Source organism: Mastigoproctus giganteus, chromosome 7 (assembly GCF_048544385.1).
Source record: "Mastigoproctus giganteus isolate SK-2022 chromosome 7, ASM4854438v1, whole genome shotgun sequence".
Classification (NCBI taxonomy): domain Eukaryota; kingdom Metazoa; phylum Arthropoda; class Arachnida; order Uropygi; family Thelyphonidae; genus Mastigoproctus; species Mastigoproctus giganteus.
The window spans coordinates 141882621-141902520 of record NC_143581.1 but is presented as its reverse complement, the minus strand read 5'-3'; the positions used below and the strand labels follow the sequence as shown (position 1 = coordinate 141902520).

At 37.4% G+C, this 19900-nt stretch overlaps 1 protein-coding gene across 1 annotated transcript in view; it reads right to left on the bottom strand.

Moving 5' to 3' along the window:
• The window catches only part of LOC150083237 (tudor domain-containing protein 1-like), a 657806-nt gene extending 640040 nt beyond the window's left edge, over positions 1-17766 (bottom strand). The window contains exon 1 of the mRNA XM_090378447.1: positions 17701-17766. The gene's annotated coding sequence lies outside the window, so the exon portion shown is untranslated. The remainder of the gene's footprint in view (positions 1-17700) is intronic.
• Positions 17767-19900: the final 2134 nt, after the last annotated feature.

Genomic DNA, 19900 nt, shown 5'->3' with positions numbered 1-19900 from the left:
TGCAGTTCGTCATGCTTGGGAGGTAGAAAAGGTGAGATTATGACATCTTTCAATGTTGTTTCTTTGTTCACATGTATACCTGTTGAAAATGGCTTGGATTGTGTGCAGAAGGTTTTGAGTAGGGATGGTACTTTGAAGGATAGGACAGCTCTAAGTGGTGAAGACATTTGTGAAGGTGTTAGTTTATCTAGTACCACCCTGTTGTTTCAAAATGTTATGTACCAGCAGGTCCAAGGAGTGCCCATGGGTTCACTAATTAGTGCAATTATAGCCAATTTAGCCAGAAGACAGGATGTTGAGGAGCTCTAGTCCATCCCCATTACGGGTGTGGAAGAGGTATGTTGATGACACGTTCACGTTAATACAAAAGAGATATGAAACAGAAGTACTTAATTGGTTAAATAACGGCTTGCCCTATAGTCAGTTTACCTTGGAGGTTGAGCAGGCAGGCCCTTCCGTTCCTAGATATGTGTGTGTGTATGTGTATACAGGGAAGGCTGACACTTGTAAATTAAGGTTTACAGAAAACCTGTGTCATGGCCAATACACACACTTTAAACCTGCTCAGGCCGGTTGCCACAAAAATTGTGTGGTTAAGGCCTTAATGGGAAGGATGGGGTCCCACTATTCTTTTGACTTGGTGCATTATGGCCTTAGCTGCCAATGCGGCATTAAAAACCAGATCAATCAATCAACCCACTGCTCTTCATCTGAGGAGAGGGGCGACAAGACTACACGGTTACTGCTGATTAGTAACGTGCGGTTACCCCCCACAGCATTATTGAGGGAGGTTTAAGAGATATGAGTAACAGTTGCAGGGATGCTTTTACACCTGTTGCCACCGCATACATTCCCTACTATCCAGGCATTTCATAAGCCATTTCCCATATTGTACATTCATGTAAGTTATACTGTGTGCAGCTGCTGGGTCGAGACTGCACACAGTAGTGTCTGCAATCAAATATTCTGTAGCAGGTAATGACCACGCTTCTTGATTAGACCGGGATTCGAGCCCGTCACCACCAAATACGGAGGATGCGGAAAGGTCAGGGAATGACCACTGCATATCCCGGAGCAATATGGCCTTAGTTGCTAATGCTCCTAAAAACCAAATAACAATAACAATAGCAGGTAATGACACAAGTGGGGTTGTATATGAAATTGAGTGTCCGGATTGTGGGGGAAACGAAATGTAGGCTGCATGATCGCTTGGGGGAACACGATAGGGCCCTCAAGACAGCCAATTACATGGGTTCAGCTGTAGCTGAACATGCCTGGGAAACTGGGCATGGAATTACATCTAAAGAAGCAGTGATCGATAGAGCACATGGCTTTTGGAACCAGAAATGGCTGGGGAGTTTATGGATATGTTTGTCTGGACGCTATAGTCTTAAAAGGGATAAGGTCTGTCGTATTCATCCACTCTTTGAAGCCCTTATCCTAGGGAGAGTGAATGGTTTAGAGTGGTTCATTCCATTTTCAGTTCCAACGCATGAGAAGTGGAAAGTGCGCAGGTGCCATAGTTCGTGTCGCAGACCGGTTGGGGCATATATGTGTACATATATAGATTGTTGGACAACCTGAAACCATTATTGCTGCCGAAAGGCCTGTTTTAGTGGTTTTTAGTATCTTTTTAGTGCTTTTAATTTCATATTTTATCACATTTAATTCTTGTCATATACCATCTTATTTCATTTTAATCCACGGTAGTGTTGAACAATGATGGTCAGTTTATACAGTCAGTATGTGTATTTTTGTTTAATAAAGGCATTTTATCGATTTCAGTCAGTATTTTAGTAGCATCATAGAGTTCCTGACCCCAGAGGCCTCTTCAATGAAAGGCAATGGTCAGGCCAACCTTGAGTACTGCATACAGGTCTGGAGGCCTCATTTTAGGAAGAATGAGGAGGTGTTGGAATGAATATAGAGATGGGCAACAAGATTGGTGAGAGGTACAAAGGGTTGCTCTTACCAAAAAAGACTTAAGTTCTGCAAATTGCAGCATCTGGAGACTAGGCACCTGCAAGGTGTACAAGGCCTTGAATGGTTTGGGCAAGCTCAATGCTGATGGGATTCTTCCTCTTGCTCAGAGTATATACCCCTCATATATACAAATCAACAAAAAAAAGTTAAAAATAGATGTGCGGAAATTTTCCTTTATTCAGTTGGTGGTGGATTTCTGGAACAAAATTCCATCCATCATATGGAAGTTGATAGCTTAAATAAATTAAAGGAAGAACTGTAAAAACCTTTGGAGCAAATAGTGAAAAGGAACGTTTTTTTTTTTTTTTTTTTTTAAATTTGGGCTGATGCTGTATTAGCTTGCTTACTTGCATCATATGCCTCTAATACCATTAATGCAATATGGCATGAGGCTGAGAACGGCAATCACAGAGGGGCTTCATCACCAAGTTGTAATCTGATATGTGACTAGAGGACTCCTAACACTGATTGCTTACTTTGAGGGGCCTATTGATAATAAAAAGATTAGCACTCCATTGAGAACATCTGCTTCCCTCTGGGCAGAACTTAACGGCTGACACACACCACCTACTAACCCAACTGGCACCCTTCTTTTAGTGCAGGAATAACACTACTAATAATATGAATCTCCAAACTTGGAATGACTGACTGAAGGGAAAATAAAAAAAGGCATATGAAGAGAGACATTGCCTCCCACTTAACATACTGACCTTAAGGAGGTAACCTATAACATAAATGTCTGAAACACATGCAAGAAGGAAAGGAATACTTAAAATAAGAATAAAAAAAAAAAAAATGAATGAATGGTGTGACTGCATATGACTGAGAGTGAGAAAAATCATAAGAAATAGGGATTAATTTGTAAATGAAATACCTTTGTTTATAGCTGAATGGATGGAACTCCAACAACCTTCCCACCTGCTTCTGTTAGTCACCCCTTGCTCCCCCCTTCTGCTAGTTATCCCCCTTGGGAATTCCCCACTCCTGTAGAGATAAGCATCTTAATATTTCAAGCAGCCACTATATATAGCTAAACAAAAATAACTGTAAGGACAAACTAGACACCATCACTAAAAGATAGCCTTCTTTTTCTTATGCAATACTCTGAAAGTCTTCTTCTACAAAATACTCCATAAAAGAAAAAAAGGAAGAACAAAATTTAACCTCTTAACCAGACTTCAAGAGACAGGACCCTATGCATCCAGTCCAGGTGGAATGAAACACAGCTGTGTACCTGACCACAGCACAGACCCAATGGAAAACAGCTTGATCTCAGAATTCTGGAGACATACCCCCTAACACTTGCAGCATTAATATCTGCCCAACAGAGTACCATGCAATACCCTAGCACTGCAATTCCTTCCTCTGTTTCCTATGAATTAGCAGATATTAATGCTGTGTGCAATTAATTGCAATTCCTTCCTCCGTTTCCTATGTAAACTGGCAGCTATTAATGCTGTGTGCAATTAATATCTGCCCAACAGAGCACTGCGATTCCTTCCTCTGTTTCCTACTTGTGCATAAAACAAAACACACTGGGACTGTTGGAAACCCCAATCCCACATCCCCTTCATCCAATTGTCTTCTCTGAGTCAACCTTAATGTAATGTCTACTATAACTCCTCTCTTCCTGTCAATCATCTTCCGATCACAGTTTTTCATAATTTAATTTTTATTATTATTTTACTATAGGTATCCTTCCTTTAGCACAGCACATACATTCCAAAAAAAATCGTGCTGCTAAACAAAAATTGCTTTTCAATAACAATATACACTCATTGGCAAGAAAATTGGAAACTTTTTTGCATCAACGGATAATTAAATGTTCAGTACACAAATATAATTAACCACATCATATGATCACAGGTTCCTTGGTACCAGATAAATATTTCGCATTTTCCCTGGGGTATTCTTAGTCAATCTGTCATGGGGAAAAGCCACGTGATTTTTCTAATTTTAAAAAATTGTTATTGCTGGAGCACATTTAGCAAGAACAACAATTGAGAAAACAAAAGGAAAATAAAGCGTGGTGTCGGCAAAACCTTCCAAACCTCCGTTTTACAGGAAGAAAAGGGTAAAGGCATGTAAAGTAGATGGGCACTTCGAACGCCACGTTGGACGACATTAGCTGGCATTGAACAACTGCCAATGCTGTTGGAGGTGTTGCAAGCAAGAGCGCTTTGGCATTTGTATAGCCTCAGAAGACATTCTAACCGTACATGGGGTGGTTGGCCTTAATTGGTTTGTTTATTACATAGGTAACCTCCGCTTAATGCCGATAATTCATTCTAGAAAAACAGAGCGCTAAGTGAATCCACGCTAAGTGAGCACCGCATTCCCATAAGGTAACATATGTATCTGTAAGTTGCGGTCAGTGCCACAGGATATTTCCTAATCAATAACAAATGGTAGTGAAAAGATGCACAAATGTCAGTCAAAATATTTAATATTCAAATATTTGTACATATAAAATATTCTGCATTACATTACATACGTATATAATTATGTTGTAACTACTTACGTATCAAAATTAAACTTAAAATTCCAATTAAACTCATGAATTTAATTGATCTAAATTGATTTAATTTAATTGATGAATTTAATCATGAAAAATGTGTCTATTTTGGGTTGAACTTTGTCCGTCTTCCAAATAAACTAAAAGGGGTATTAATTTTAAATCCCCCGCAGCGTTACCACCCAATAATAAAGTCAACCGATCCTTGCCCGCTTTGAAACCTAGAATGTTTTTTTTTTCTTTCAATATGAAACTTCTTTTAGGCATTCGTTTCCACAAAAGTCCTGCTTCATCTATGTTAAAAACTTGTTGAGAAGTATAACACATAATATCCCTCTTCAATAATTTTAACAAGTTCTTTTTTGAAAGTTTCGACTCCTTGATCTGCACTTGCAGCTTCTCCCTGGATTTTAAATCTATTCAACCAGACCTTACCGGTTAATCGGGGCAGCCATTTATTTGGGACAAATCTTAAAAACTAGAACCCAATCGAGAAAATAGCCAGGATTTACTTTGCTTAATTGGGACAAAATGCCGTTTAATTGGGGCAGGAAACCACAGCACTGGAGATTACCCTACGATTGTCTCCGACCGTACCATGTAGTTCGGTCAGATTTCTGGAGGTCACAACCATAAAACAATAAGCAGTCACCTGTTTATTGGGCTTTTCTGTTAGTGCAATCTATTATAAACAGATAGAACCTCAATCTTATTGAATTTGCAATAATACTGACAGCTGAAATTCTGTGGGTTATTATGGTAAAATGTGTTTACACTTCCATGGAATCTTCAATGATATAAAAAAAAATAATTTTCAGAATCTTCTCTTCATTCCTATTTTTAAAGCTTTGTAACTCGTTACTCCATTTTCACTTGTGTGTATTGTGTTACTTGAAATTTGTGTGTGCCGTGTTTTTTGTTATTGATTGCTTATCTTTTTACTGTTTTAAATTTTAACCCACACCCACAAATGTCAGTGAACAGAAATGTCAACTAGTTTAGTTAGTATGTACATATTACAGTACATACTAATTATTCCGATTATCACGTATATTCTTCCGAATTTCACATCTCATTTAATATTTTAATTGGTAAGGTAATAAAGAGTAAATCTGTGCTTAATATATCTTTACTTTTATGGCCTGTGGATCACATTCCTCCTATTTTCGCTAATTAGAATCGTTGTTTAATAGAATTAAAATTCAATTCACAAACGTGATCACAATGACCGGCGCTTACTGCACATCGTATAATGAACGGTACTTTACTACGGTGAGTTCTTCGTAACGTGATTTGATTGTACAGTGAACTAATTGTTCACTGTACAATCAACTGTATTTAACTTAACTGAATTCTGCATTGGATATTATCTTCAAAAAAATTAGTTAAGTCTTTCCATTTCAATCCTAATAGTCAGCCTAGCCCTAGTTGCTTGAAGTGGAACAGCTATCGTTCCCGCTGCAAAAATTAATTCTTTATTTTTTTTATATTTGTTCTTACAGTTAAACTTGCAAGTCCACTATTATATCACACATCCACTTGTCGTTAACTGGAATCGATTCGCTTCAAAACATCTAATTTAATTTTCAAATTCAGTCTTTTTCTTAATTTAGTCTTCGTACTGCACCCAGACATTGCTTTTTCATTCTTATTGGCCATTATTAACTGTTCGAAAATGTAACTGCGTTGGTTGCATTAATTACAATACAATGTTCAAGTAAACTGGCTGTTACGCACGATGTCTAATACTGTACTGAGTGATGACTAGACTTTGGATAAATGCATATAATGCAAATATTACAAGCAATATACATGATCATTTTTTAAAATGTTGATCTCAGAACTACGTAACAAGTCACTGTACTGCAATTAATTTAGCGTGCGAGAAAATTTCACTGGGCGTGGGAAAATTTCTCAAGTTGGCGTGGCAAACGTTTTAATGCTATTTTGATATTCATTTTCAAGCTATCGACTCCATCCAATGAAACGATTTCGTTAAATATGCCAAAGAGGCAATCTGTAAAAGAGCGTTATAGTAATCTGTGACAGTGTCATAGTCAGATACGGGTTATAATATAAGAACAGCGTTATAGCAAAACAGTTTAAAGCAAACCGCTTTATAACAGGAGCCCGCTGAACTTTGGGGAAGACTATTTGTGAGGTGGAAAGGAGGCCTCCCTTGTGCAACACGTCATTAAAAGACTACTCCAACAAAGAAATAATGGCAAAGTATTGTATTGAAATTGGAAAATAAATGTTTCTGAACTGGGATGAACTATATAATGATCAGAAGAATCAGAAAGCTCAGTTATGAACCTTATATTTATTGTAAATATTACTTCTATTTTAGTATTGTTTCATTAGTCAAGGAATTACAAATTTGTTCACTTGCAGAGACAATTTATTGGTAGATTCCTCTGGTTACCTGTGTACGGAATCACGAATGTATATAATTTAAGTTAATAAAGAAACTTATTATTATTAAATAAGATCAAAACAGTATTTGGAAGCCGCCTCCGTAGCCAGGTGGGAAGGAGCAGCAGTGCTTAGCACACGCTTCTTGATTAGACCGGGGTTCGAGCCCGTCACCACCAAATACGGAGGATGCGGAAAGGTCAGGAAATGACCACCGCATATCCCGGAGCAATATGGCCTTAGTTGCTAATGCTCCTAAAAACCAAAAAATAACAATAACAAGTATTTGGAAAACTTCTGAAGAATATTCACTGCAACAATACAACTAAGGTGGCATTAACAAAAAGAGTCACATGCGATCTCAGACTTCTTCCAAAATGTATATTTTTTTGAAATTTCAAAAAATATATATTTCTATTGATAGCTACATTACAAACTTTGAAAACTGGTGTCTTTGCATGAGCATTTGTAAAATCAAGTGATACTAATCCTTTATTGCATGGAAAGTAATCCACTACAGTGTGGGTAGTGGAGAATGTTATCTGCTTCAAATGGATGGAAAGTACTTGTCAATATTCCATCTGGAAAGAATGTCAAGTAGTGGGAAGCCTGTAACAATAGGTGTTTTATTCTGAGAAGCCCCGCGAGGTAAAATCGAATAGGAAGTTACCCTTTATGTTACCGAAAGTAATTCTGTAAGACACCAAGTATTACAAATACCTTAATCTGGGAATAAGAATAGTACGTAGAATTAAAATAATTTTACAAACAAAGAAAACAACATTTCAGAAATATTTCAATAAGTGGGAGTTGGCCTGGCAGTATAGCATATAAAGCATAGATGTAAACATCGGTATTGATTTCCGAATCACAGTATCAAATTGTGCATTTTTTTTTAACTAATTAACATTAGACGTTTGTCAAAACTCTGTATCGACATTCTGTAAAATAAAACTTCTTGGGAGACTTCCTGAGCGTTTCAAACATAATATAAAACTGTCCTGTTTTTAACTTATTTGAATTTGCTGGATGAAGCCACCATCAGTTTTCTCTTTCTACTTGCAAATAACACTAGACATAAATGCGAAATACATCCAATGTGAACATTTATTCTATCCATCTTGAAGCTGGGAATGGAAAAAGTGAGCCACTGTTGGTATCCAATGAAACATTAGAAGCACCCCGTAGTTTGAAACGATCTGACATTAGGAGCGCTATATAAAATTTTGTACACATTCACGATGCCACCTGATGCTCACACACTTCAAGCGCTCGTCTAGTATAGCCCTAAAAGGAAGAAATGTAGCAAAAAATCAGTACTTCAAGGAGGAGGAGGACAGAAATTAAGTGAATTTTGTGTCAGACCATTCTGATGCACTATTAATATTTAGCACCAGTTTATTATTTATAAAAAACGAAAGAATGCAAATTTAATTTGAAAAATTTGTGAAAATTTAATTTAAAAATTTGTTAAAAACATAAATTTTTCTTATGTTCCACTTGTTTTAGTCCAGTACAATCTGATGACATATCCAGCAAGGATCCTGAAGCATCATTTTTTCAATATTCAATAATTTTAGGAATTAGCATAGGCATATAACGCAAGAAAGCAAGCTTATACAGCATCAGCCAAAAAAAAAAAAACTTCCTATTTCACCCATCCATTGGCTCCAACTGTTTGTCTAGTTCTGCCTTAAATTATTTAAGCTGTCAACTTCTACGACAACAGATGGAAGTTTGTTCCAGCAATCAACCACATACTGGCTAAAGGCAAACTTCTGCACATTTATTCTACAACTGTCTTTCCTCGATTTCAATTTATTTCCCCTCGGGCGATTAATCTGGGCAAGAGGCAGAATCCGATCAGCACTAAGCTTACTCAAACCATTCAAGGCCTTAGACACCTCAATCAGATCACTTCGCAGGTGTCTAGTCACCAGACACTATAATTTGCAAATCTTAAGCCTTTCTTCCTAAGAGCAACCCCTTGTTCCAATCACTAATCTTGTTGCCCTTCTCTGTACTTGTACCAGCAGCTCTACATCCTTCCGAAAATGAGGCCTCCAGACCTGTACTCAAGTAGTGGCCTGCCCATTGCCTTATACAAGGGGATAATCACCTCCTTATCCATGCTAGAAAAATTCCTATATAACATTGACAAGACACCATGAACTACTCTTGCAGAACATCTGCATTGCTCAGAAAACTTCATATCTGACTGCACAATTATCCCCAGGTCCTTTTCATTCTCTACCACCTTGAGTGTAGTACCACACAGGTGATATGTTACTCTGGGGTTACTGGTAACAATATGCGCTACCTAACTTGTCAGATAAACTTCGGTTGCCACCTCTCAGCTCAACGTTTCTAGATCCTCTTGTAGTAGTGTACTGTCAGCACTGTCCTTAACAACCCTACCAACTTTTGTATCATCTGCAAACTTGGACATTAAGCATGATATACCATCATCAATAGAATTTATAAATACAGAAAACGACAATGGACCCAACACCGAACCCTGAGGGACTCCACTAATAACATTAGTAAACGAGCAGCAGTATCCATTGATTACCATTCTCTGTCTTCTCCCACTCTACCATCCCTTTATCCACAGGAGCATTTTGCCCTTAATAGCATACTGCTCCAATCTGTATAGTAGTCTTCCATATGCAACAGTATCAAAAGCTTTCCTGAAATCCAAGCATATGATATTAAAATTATTTTTTGCATTCAGTTCCTCTGTGACTGCATCATTTTATCTAATCAAATTGGACAGACAAGACTTGCCCTTAACAAACCCATGCTAGGTCCGAACTATAACCGAAGTGTTGTCTAGTTGATCCTGCAGTGCTTCTTTAACCAGTGCCTCCATTAATTTCCCTAGAACAGAAATTAAACAGGTCTGTAATTACTTTTGTCACTCTTTGATCCTCCTTTGTGAATTGGGGTCACATTGGCACATCTCCAGTCCATGGATACCTCCCCTGAGTCTAATGAAGCTCTCATAATTATGGCTAAGGATTTGCTTACTTCATTAGATGCCTCCTACAATATAACTGGATACATCTTATCCACCTCAGATGCCTTTTTTATGTTTATCTTCAACAATTTCACCTGCACTTTGCTCTCAGTTATTAAAAAATCATTTAACTCACTACCATAGTTTAATACACCTCTAGTATTCACCTCCCTGAATAATTCATCACATGTAAATTTAGATTCAAAATACTTTTTTTTTTTTTTTTTTTTTTTGGTAGTTGTCGGTGCACCGGCTTCTGTGGCCATAATGCACCTCCCAAGGTTTTTGCAGTACTTTGATCCAAGCCCGAGGCAGGATTCGAACCCGCGACCTTTGGGTTGCCAGGCAGGTGCTTTACCCACCTGGCTAGCCCGGTCGGCTCAAAATACTCATTTAGTTTGTTAGCTACCTGAGCAGTATCATCAACAGTTGTAGCATCAATATCAAGTAGACCAATCTGATTCATCCCGTTACTTCTAGAGTTTACATATGTAAAGAACCCTTTGCTGTTTTTCTTTGCAACCTTTGCCAAAAATGTCTCGTGATCTGCCTTTGCCTGCCTAACCTCCTTTGTGACTTGGTTGCAGATCAGCTTATATCTATCATAGGCTTCTGTGTCACCTGTTAATTTATAGGTACCCCATGCATTTTTCTTCTTTGCCACATGTCTCACTCATCTAACATCCATTTAGGCCTAAACCTTAAACAACATTTCTTGGTTGGTGTGAAAAGCCTAGTAGCTTCAAGATTAATTCTTTGAATGCTTCCCATTTAGAATTTGTTGTTGGTAACATCATCAGTTTGTCACACTATATAGAATTTAAATACTGTCTCAGACCTCCGTAATCACCTTTACAAAATCAAAAACCCTTCCTTTTACACGTGATGATAGTTACCTCAATGAATAAACCCCACCTCAGCACATTGTGATCCCTGACACTTAGTGGCATTATCTGCAGATTCTTAATGCATGAAGAATTACTACTGGTAATCAAATCAAGAGTATTACTCCCTCTAGTTGCCTCCCGAACATGCTGCTATAGAAAACAATCATCCAATAAATCCACAAAAGTGTTGCTAGTGTGCGAATGAATAACCCACAAGTTCCAGTCAATATCTGGTAAATTTAAATCCCCATTATAAGACAATCTGATTTATTGGCCCATTATTTGTCTGTACAGCTGTTCACTATACTCAACAGAGTCATTACGCCTATAACACTCTCCTACTCTCAATTTTGCTTTCCCAGTGTTTATGTCACACCAAACTGACTCAACACTACTGTCCATGCATGACAGCTTGCACTTCCTTAGATTTTGTTTCTTAACTAATAGCATAACCCGTCTTCCCTTCCTGTCCTGTCTATCCTTCCTGTACACGTTGTACTCCCGAAAATCCAATTCTGCATTCCTTATATCTGTGTGACACCACATCTCTGATATCCCAACAATATCTGCCTTTGATGTTTTGACCAGCACCTCAAATTCATCTACTATACTCCTAGCATTGGTGTACATGCAAGTATACATGCACCTGTTGTTATTATTATTATTATTATTATTATTAACCATATGGTGCAAGGAAGCCTGAGGCTTATGCTGCACCAGCCAAAAAAAAAAAAAAAAAAAAAATTCCGCATTACCCTGAGAGAGAGAGAGAAAAGTAGAAGGGAATCACCAAGAAAGCAAGAAAGAGGAGAATGATGATATCCAGCTCAGGACCCTGGGTTTGCCAAGCCCATACTCACCAGATGTGAGCCCCTGGGGTTCTTATTCTTAGCTACCCTAACACAGCTCACGTATTCACTTGTTCTGCAGTAACTCCCAGCATTCTCTGAATTAAGTAAAAGCACTTAATAAACAAATTTTTCACTAACCACTTAGTAAAACAGTAGGTCATTTCAAAAAATAAAATTTCTCACATACAAAGTTCACTAAGTTTCATTTTGACACCATCACACAGTTATTCATTATGCAGTTGGCATTAGTAGAGGCATATCACACAAGAAAGCAAGCATATACAGCATCAGCCAAAAAAAAAACCTTCCCATTTCACCCATCCAATCACTCCAAGTCTGTCTAGTTCTACCTTGAATTTATTTAAACTATCAACCTCTACAACAAAAGATGAAAGTTTGTTACAGCAATCAACTACCCACTGGCTAAAGGCAAATTTCAAAACATCTATTCTACAACTGTCTTTCCTCAATTTCAATTTATGTCTCCTCAGGTACATAATCTGAGCGAAAGGAAAAAGCCCACCAGCATTGAGCTTGCTCAAACCATTCTAAGCCTTATACACTTCAATCAAATCACATCACAGGTACCTACCCTCCAGACACTGCAATTTGCAGAACTTAAGTCTTTCTTGGTAAGAGCACCACTATGTTCCCGTTACCAATCTTGTTGCCCTCCTCTCTACTCGTTCCAGCAACTCTACATTCTTCCTAAAATGAGGCCTCCAGACCTGTATGCAGTACTCAAGTTGTGGCCTGACCATTGCTTTATACAAAGGGATAATCAAAACCTTATCCCTGCATGCAAAATTCCTGTATATAATTGACAAGACCCCCATGAGCTACTCTTGCAGCCTGTCTGCATTGCTCAGAAACTTCTGACTGCACAATTACCCCCAGGTCTTTTTCATTCTCCACTACCCTGAGTGCAGTACAGCAGAGCTGGTATGTTACTCTGGGGTGTGTCCTACCCATAAGCAATACTTTGCATTTGTCAATGTTAAACTTCAGTTTCCTCCTCTCAGCCCATCTGCCTAACTTTTCTAGATCTGTTGTAGTAGCATATGTACTGTCATTAACAACCCTGCCAATCTTCATATTGTCTATAAACTTGGACATTAGGCCTGATATACCTTGATCAATATCACTGATATATATAGAAAACAATAATGGGCCCAACACCAAACCCTGGGGTCATCATCATCAGCCATTTTCAATCCACTGCAGGATGAAGACCTCTCCAGCAACTTTCCAGTTCCTTCTGTTTTGAGCACTGACCATCCATTTACTACTCAAAAACACATGAATTTCATCTATCCATCTCCGCCTTTGTCTTCCAGGTTTTCTTCTAGCTCCTCTTGGGTACCATTCTGTTATTTTCTTAGTCCATCTGTCATCATGTCTTCGAACTATGTGTCCTGCCCAAGACCATTTTAGTTCTTTAGTTTTGATAAGAATGTCCTTTACTTGAGTTTGCTGCCTAATCCATGTGTTTCTCTTCTTATCTAACAGTCTGATTCCCAATATAATTCGTTCCATTCTTCGCTGTGTAGTTCTTAGCTTCTCTTCCATTCTTTTGGTGAGTGCCCAAGTTTCACTTCCATAGTGGTGGGGAGTATACATTGATTCATTATTTTACGTTTCAGACAAACTGGGATATTGCTCTTCAGTATGTGACTATATTTCCTGAATGCTATCCATCCAAAATTTATTCTTCTCTTGACTTCCAGCCATTTATCATTATTACAGCTAATAACTTGTCCCAGATAAGTATATGACTCCACCTTTTCAATTACTGCTCCTTCAATCATTATTTCCCTTTCCGTGGCATACTTGTTCATCATTACTTTTGTTTTAGCCATATTCATCTTTAGTCCAAAATCCTTACTAACTGTGCATAACTGATTAAGATTTTCCTCTAATTCTTTGGGATCGTGGCTTATGACCACAATGTCATCTGCAAATCGTAAATGGTTTAGGTACTCTCCGTTCACGTTGACTCCTTTCTGCGACCAGTCTAATCTTCTGAAAGCTTCCTCAAGGGCAGCAGTAAACAGCTTCGGAGATATTGTGTCTCCTTGTCGAACTCCTTTCTCGATTTTAAATTTCCTACTGTCTTTGTCTAGTCTAATAAAGGATGTAGCACTCTCATATATTTTCTTCAAAATCATAATATATGGGGTATCTATGCCTTGTCTTTCCAGTGCCCGAAACATTGGCTTATGCTGTATGGAGTCAAATGCCTTTTCATAATCCACAAATGCCAGGCATAATGGTGTTTTATATTCATTTGCTTTCTCCATTAGCTGTGATATTACGTGAAGGTGATCCACAGTTGAGAATCCTGTCCTAAAGCCAGCTTGCTCTTTCGGTTGATTCTCATCAAGTATTCTTTCTAATCTGTTAGTAATGACCCTTGTGAACAACTTGTAGATATGGGATAACAAGCTAATTGGTCTATAATTTCCAATTTCTGATTTATCTCCTTTCTTATGCAGCAAAACTATGATTGCATTATTCCACTGCTTAGGCATCACTCCTTTTCTAATGCACTTTGTGAAGAGCCTTGCCAGTTTTTGTGTTATGTCTCTTCCTCCCAATTTTAACAACTCTACAGTAACTTCATCTTCCCCCGGGGGTTTCCGATTCTTCATTTTCTTCAATGCATGTTCTACCTCATCAGGAAGAATATCGGGTATGTCGTATGTGTTGCTACTTTGCAATCCATCTTCCCCACTGCTGGTATCATTCCCTCGCTGCTTGTATAATTCCCTATAGTAGTCTTCTGATATTTGAATTATGCCTTCTCTGCTGTTTATAATTACACCATCGCTATTCTTCAGTTTCAGTATCATTTGTCTTTCTCTATTACTGCTCATGGCTGCTGATTTAAATCCTTTGTTTTCCCTTAATGTTTGTTCTACTTTTCTTGTGTTTAAATCTTCTTATGTCCTCTCTGAGTCTCTTTCTAATGGCTTTGCATAACTCAGTATACTCAATTTTCTCCCTGTCAGTGTTTTTCTTGCTCTTCATTTGTCGTCTTTGGTTCATCATGACAAGTGTTTCTTGACTAATTTTTTCTTCTTTGGATTTCTGTTTCCCTATAGGTTTCTTGGGCTTTATCACTTTCAGAAAGTTGTAATATTCCTCGTCGATATCTTGGTCCTGAGCAGTCTGCAGAAGCTCAAACTTGTTCTTAAGTTCTAGTACATACTGCTTTTTCTCCTCCTCTGTTATTTCAAAGACCTTTGTATTATTTACTCGAGTCAGTTTTTTCCTTTCCTACATCTATATCAAGTGTACATCTTACCATTCTGTGATCACTTCCAACATTTACCTTATTCAGGACGGTAACATCATTCACAATATATCTTCTGTTAGTGAGGATGAAGTCGATTTCATTAATTGTTAATCCATTTGGACTCTTCCATGTCCACTTTCTGTTCACCCTTTTCTTGAAAAAAGTGTTCATTACTGACATTCCTTGAGATTCTGCAAATTCCACAAGTCTTTCACCTCTTTTATTTCTTTCACCAATTCCAAAATTTCCTATAGTTCCTCTTTCTGCGCTGTTTTGCCTTTTTCCAACCTTAGCATTGAAGTCCCCCATAATAATAGTGTAGTGGGTTTTCTGCTCATCTAGAAGACTCTCAATTTCAGTGTACATTTCTTCAACCTCTTCATCATCATGGCTCGATGTTGGTGCATAAATCATTATAATCTTTAGCTTGTACCTCTTAGAAATCTTGAGTATTAGTTTTGACACCCTTGGTGATGTACTTTTGAATTCCAAAATGTTGTTTTTAAAATCTTTATGGACCAGAAACCCAACTCCACCTTCACTCCTTTCACTGTTTCCATTGGTGTACAGCAGATTTCCACTTGATAAACTTATAAGTGATTCATTTCTTCTTCTTGTTTCAGCCAAACCGATGATATTCCAATTCACATTTTCTAATTCCTTTTCCAGCTCTAATATCCTGTCTTCACCGATGAGTGATCGTACGTTATAACAGGCCAAGTTCAATTTCCGTGCATGGCAGCCTGGTCGTACCCAGCGATTCTTAGCACCCTCTGCTTCCACTCTGATCCTCTCGCTGCCGTAAGAGGGAGAGTGAAAGCTGCTGGGGACTGAGGGCCATTTGTATTGTTGTGCTTTCATTGCTGGAGGGTTTGGTCTTTTCCTCTTCATGCTGACCAGGCGTCTTGAAGAGAACCACTCTACACGTTCGTTGCCACCTAAGTGACGTAACAGGGCTTACCATCGAGAAGGTGTGCATGAGTGGATTTTAGGGAGGCAGGCCAACCGGACTTCTCCTAAATCTTCTGTAATAGAGAGATATTGGATCCATCAGTGTTTTAGGCTGAGTGTCTGATAACACACAGGATACCTGTTCCCCTCTAAGCCCCAACCCTGGGGTATTCCACTAATAATATTAGTCTACAAAGAGCAATTTCCGTTGATTACAACTCTGTTTTCTCCCACTCAACCATCCCTTTATCCAGAAATTAGAGCAGTATGGCATTAAGGGTAAGCAGCAACTTACCCTTAATGCCATACTGCTCTAATTTGTACAGCAGTCTTCTAAGTGCAGCAGTATCAAATGCTTGGCAATTGCCAAGCTACGTGAGTAAAGGAGAAGAAAACACAGGCAGCTCAAGTTCACTCATTTGGCTTCCATACTAACACTAACATTATGTGAGAGAGACCATTAGATACCTGTGGTTTTGAATCCTGCTATAATTAAATTGGCATCAAAAAATGCACACCAGTAAATTGCTGTTTATAGAAGAGATTAACCATATTTAATGAAGCATACATTTTGAAATCTGTACTCATACTTGGACATTTTCTACTGTTGTTTACTGACAGCTATTCCAAAGTGATATGAAACTGGTTGCCATTCACACACACTCTATGACAAGCTGTAATTTGGAAGAGCACTTTGTGCTAAGTTAAGTAAACAAGAATCAGTAGCGCTAAAAAAAGAAAAAAATAATAATAAATTATCTTTTTTTTTTTTTTTTTTGCAACATGTGGCAAATTTTACAAAAATTGACACATGTTGCAACTGCACTTGAACTAAGCTTTTTTTTTTTTAATTACCTAAATATACTAGATTTTAAAGCTTTTTTTTTTTTTTTTTTTTATTGTAAAGTGCCAGATTTTACAAAATCTCCTCTACTTGAATATGCTCTTTGTCCTACATATACTAATTTACAAAATTTTTACTTGAATATACTAACAGAATAATATGATGCTTCACTGACGTTTTCTTCAGTTATTGAAATAACAATAAATTGGTTGTTTATAAAGGAAGTTATAAATCCACACGACGAAAATATAAATGTTATCAATAGTTTTTTTTTTGAGTGTTTACGAAACTCTAAAAAAAAAAATTAGCTTATCAAAACTTACTGAGTGACGATATATAAAGGCTATCGCAGGGAACGGGAATGAAAGTTAGAATATTAATTGAAAACTGAAAATGTGAATTTCGTATACATGCAAACATATTTCGCTAAGCCCAACGAAATGGAGTTTCAAAAAAAAAATAATAATAATAATAAGTACATGTATATATATTTTTCCTAAGAGAATTAGCTGGTAAAGAACAGGTAAAATCATTTCCACTACCCATTCAGAAATCCATATAAGAAAAAATATATTGAGTAAATAATAAAGCGGTACTATTACATAGAACTAAATATTTTAAATAGCTGCAAATGACTTCACACGAGTTTTAAAAACAAAAAAGGAGCGTTTTTCGTTAAACGCAATATCTTACGAAACAGGGCAAAAACACCTAACTACACAGGACTTTCAAATGTGTAATGTTAAAAGAGAAATAATATAATTTTCCCAAACAACCATTACATCACGTGCTTTATGTTTACATACAGCTCAACCTTTCAATATAACTAATGTAAAACTCAAATACTTCTTTGATTACATATTATTTCAAAGTGCGAAAAATTAATAATTTTTAAATGTGTCACATACATAACACGATACATAAAAGGAAAACTTACATCACTTAAAAAAAAAACACACGCACAAAAATATAATCGCTTGACTACGAGCAGTTTGTCATTTTTATACCTTCCTCTATATTTAGAAATGCAATTATAGTACGTGTGTCCAATAAATTCGGCATAATTCAATTTCTGTCTCAATTATCGGGGGGAAAAATCAGTATTTTCATAATACATTAGTAATATTCTATGAATATTGCTAATATGAAAATAACTAACTTCTATATAACTTTACGAAAATGAGGCCGTGCAGGAGAATGCATTGGTATAGGAAGAAGAATATTGAAGTACTGTACAGTATTTGAAAATAAAATTGTGTCCTCGTAGAGAACACTAATTTTGATTAAATTATTTGGCTTGGACCAGTCCAAAAGCAGCTTTTATCAACTATATATATATATATATATATATATACATTTAATGAAATAGTAATATATAAATACAGAAATATATATATTTTTCTTTCAATAATTGTGAAATACTGTAAAAATGTCTTAATCTTTAATTCACGTTTTGCCTTTGAGGGCTGTTACTTCGATGTCACCTTATACTTTTTATCACTATTGTACTTGTAGTGTGATATTCACTCCGTGTAAAAGGCTGTTCTTTTTCTTTTTTTTTCTTTTTTTTTAGCGTACGCTTGTTGGCGCCGCGCTAGAGTAGAATAGCAGTTGAAATATTGTTCCATCTTTATGAGTCCGGCTGATGACTTTCGTCGGAGAAAACAGAGTAATGACAATTAAGAAACATGCTTTAGGGTGAAATCTGAACCCTATAACTACGGGTGATTGTTGTCTGGAAATTCCTTGTGTTGGGAACCCGACTTTAGATCTAGTGACTACTGCTGGCCAGTCTGGAAATTTCGCCCCATTCAGATGTGAGGTTCCTCTTTCCCCTCATAAGTTCCATTTTCACTGTATCAGGTCTTCAAAATAATAGTCCTTGGGATTTTCATTTCCACAAGAAATTAGTGTTTTAACCAATAGAAGCATTGGAACTTTAAACGGGGGGGAACATATATATGTGCAGATGGGGGACAAAGGGACGGACGGAGGACGGGAAAGAACGGACAGACTTAGACAGAGACAGAGACAGGAAGACAGAAGGAGACGAAAAGAATCTCGTCCTCTGTGAAGCACTTCTCTTTTCTTGAGGCTATCTCGTCAAAAACGTCTTGGGATTCTTTTGCTGCTGGCTCCTGTTCCTGAATATAGCAAAGATTATTCTGGTAAGTCTCACCCTATATTTACGACACAATAGGTTAAACATGAATGAAAGTGTCGGACGTTCATACCTGACTCTTTATTTAATAGAGTCTACTGAGAAACATCCCCACTGCTTCTACAGGGATGGGATACACTTAAATAGAAAGGGTGCAAGAATGTTTGCTGATGCTATCGAGGCACTGTTAGGTGGGACGGAAAACTGCTAGATTGGGGGATACAAGTAATAATAGATTAACAGTAGCCACTGGCAGAGGTGATTCTTGCACTGCTACTATTGGAATGAGCCACAGCTTGGAAAATAAGATGCAGGATATTTCAGAGACTGCTGGGAATCATTGGAGTACAAGTAAACACATGGGTTGTGTTAGGGTAGATAAGAAAAAGAAGAGGTGCATGTATACGTGCATGTACACCAATGCTAGGAGTCCTGTAATGCCTTTTGCTCTGGTGCGAATTGTCCAATCGTCCAAATGGAGTCGTCTCTCTCTTTTTTCTGCAAAGCAAGCTCTTTTTCATAGCAACTTACAAAACGATTCATAATACTAGGCGTCGTTGAATGTGAGTTGTCATCGTCTTTAATTTCCTGAACCGTTTTGGCTAAATTATTTAGCCTTAGTCATCTTTGGTAAAACGCAGCTGAAGGACTATCAGCCTCCCTAAATTTCAGCTGTATTTTTTGCTTTCTTTCTCTTCTTCCAATATTATACCGTCAATAATCGCTTGTACTTCTGCTGTTGCCCTTTCATACCTGCACCGTTGGTAAATTATTTTTTCTTGTAAGAGATCTTTCAGTCTATTTCTGCGTTGTTCGTTTCTTTCCTTAATTTTTGAATAATAAAATGATTTAGCACTTTCTTTAATTTTCGCCCACATTTCCCACCTTGCTCTACTATCTTTTAATAACTGTTGTAAATTTCCAGTCCTCTCTCTCTCTCTAGAACTGCTGGGTTGAACTTCCAATAGCCTTTTCC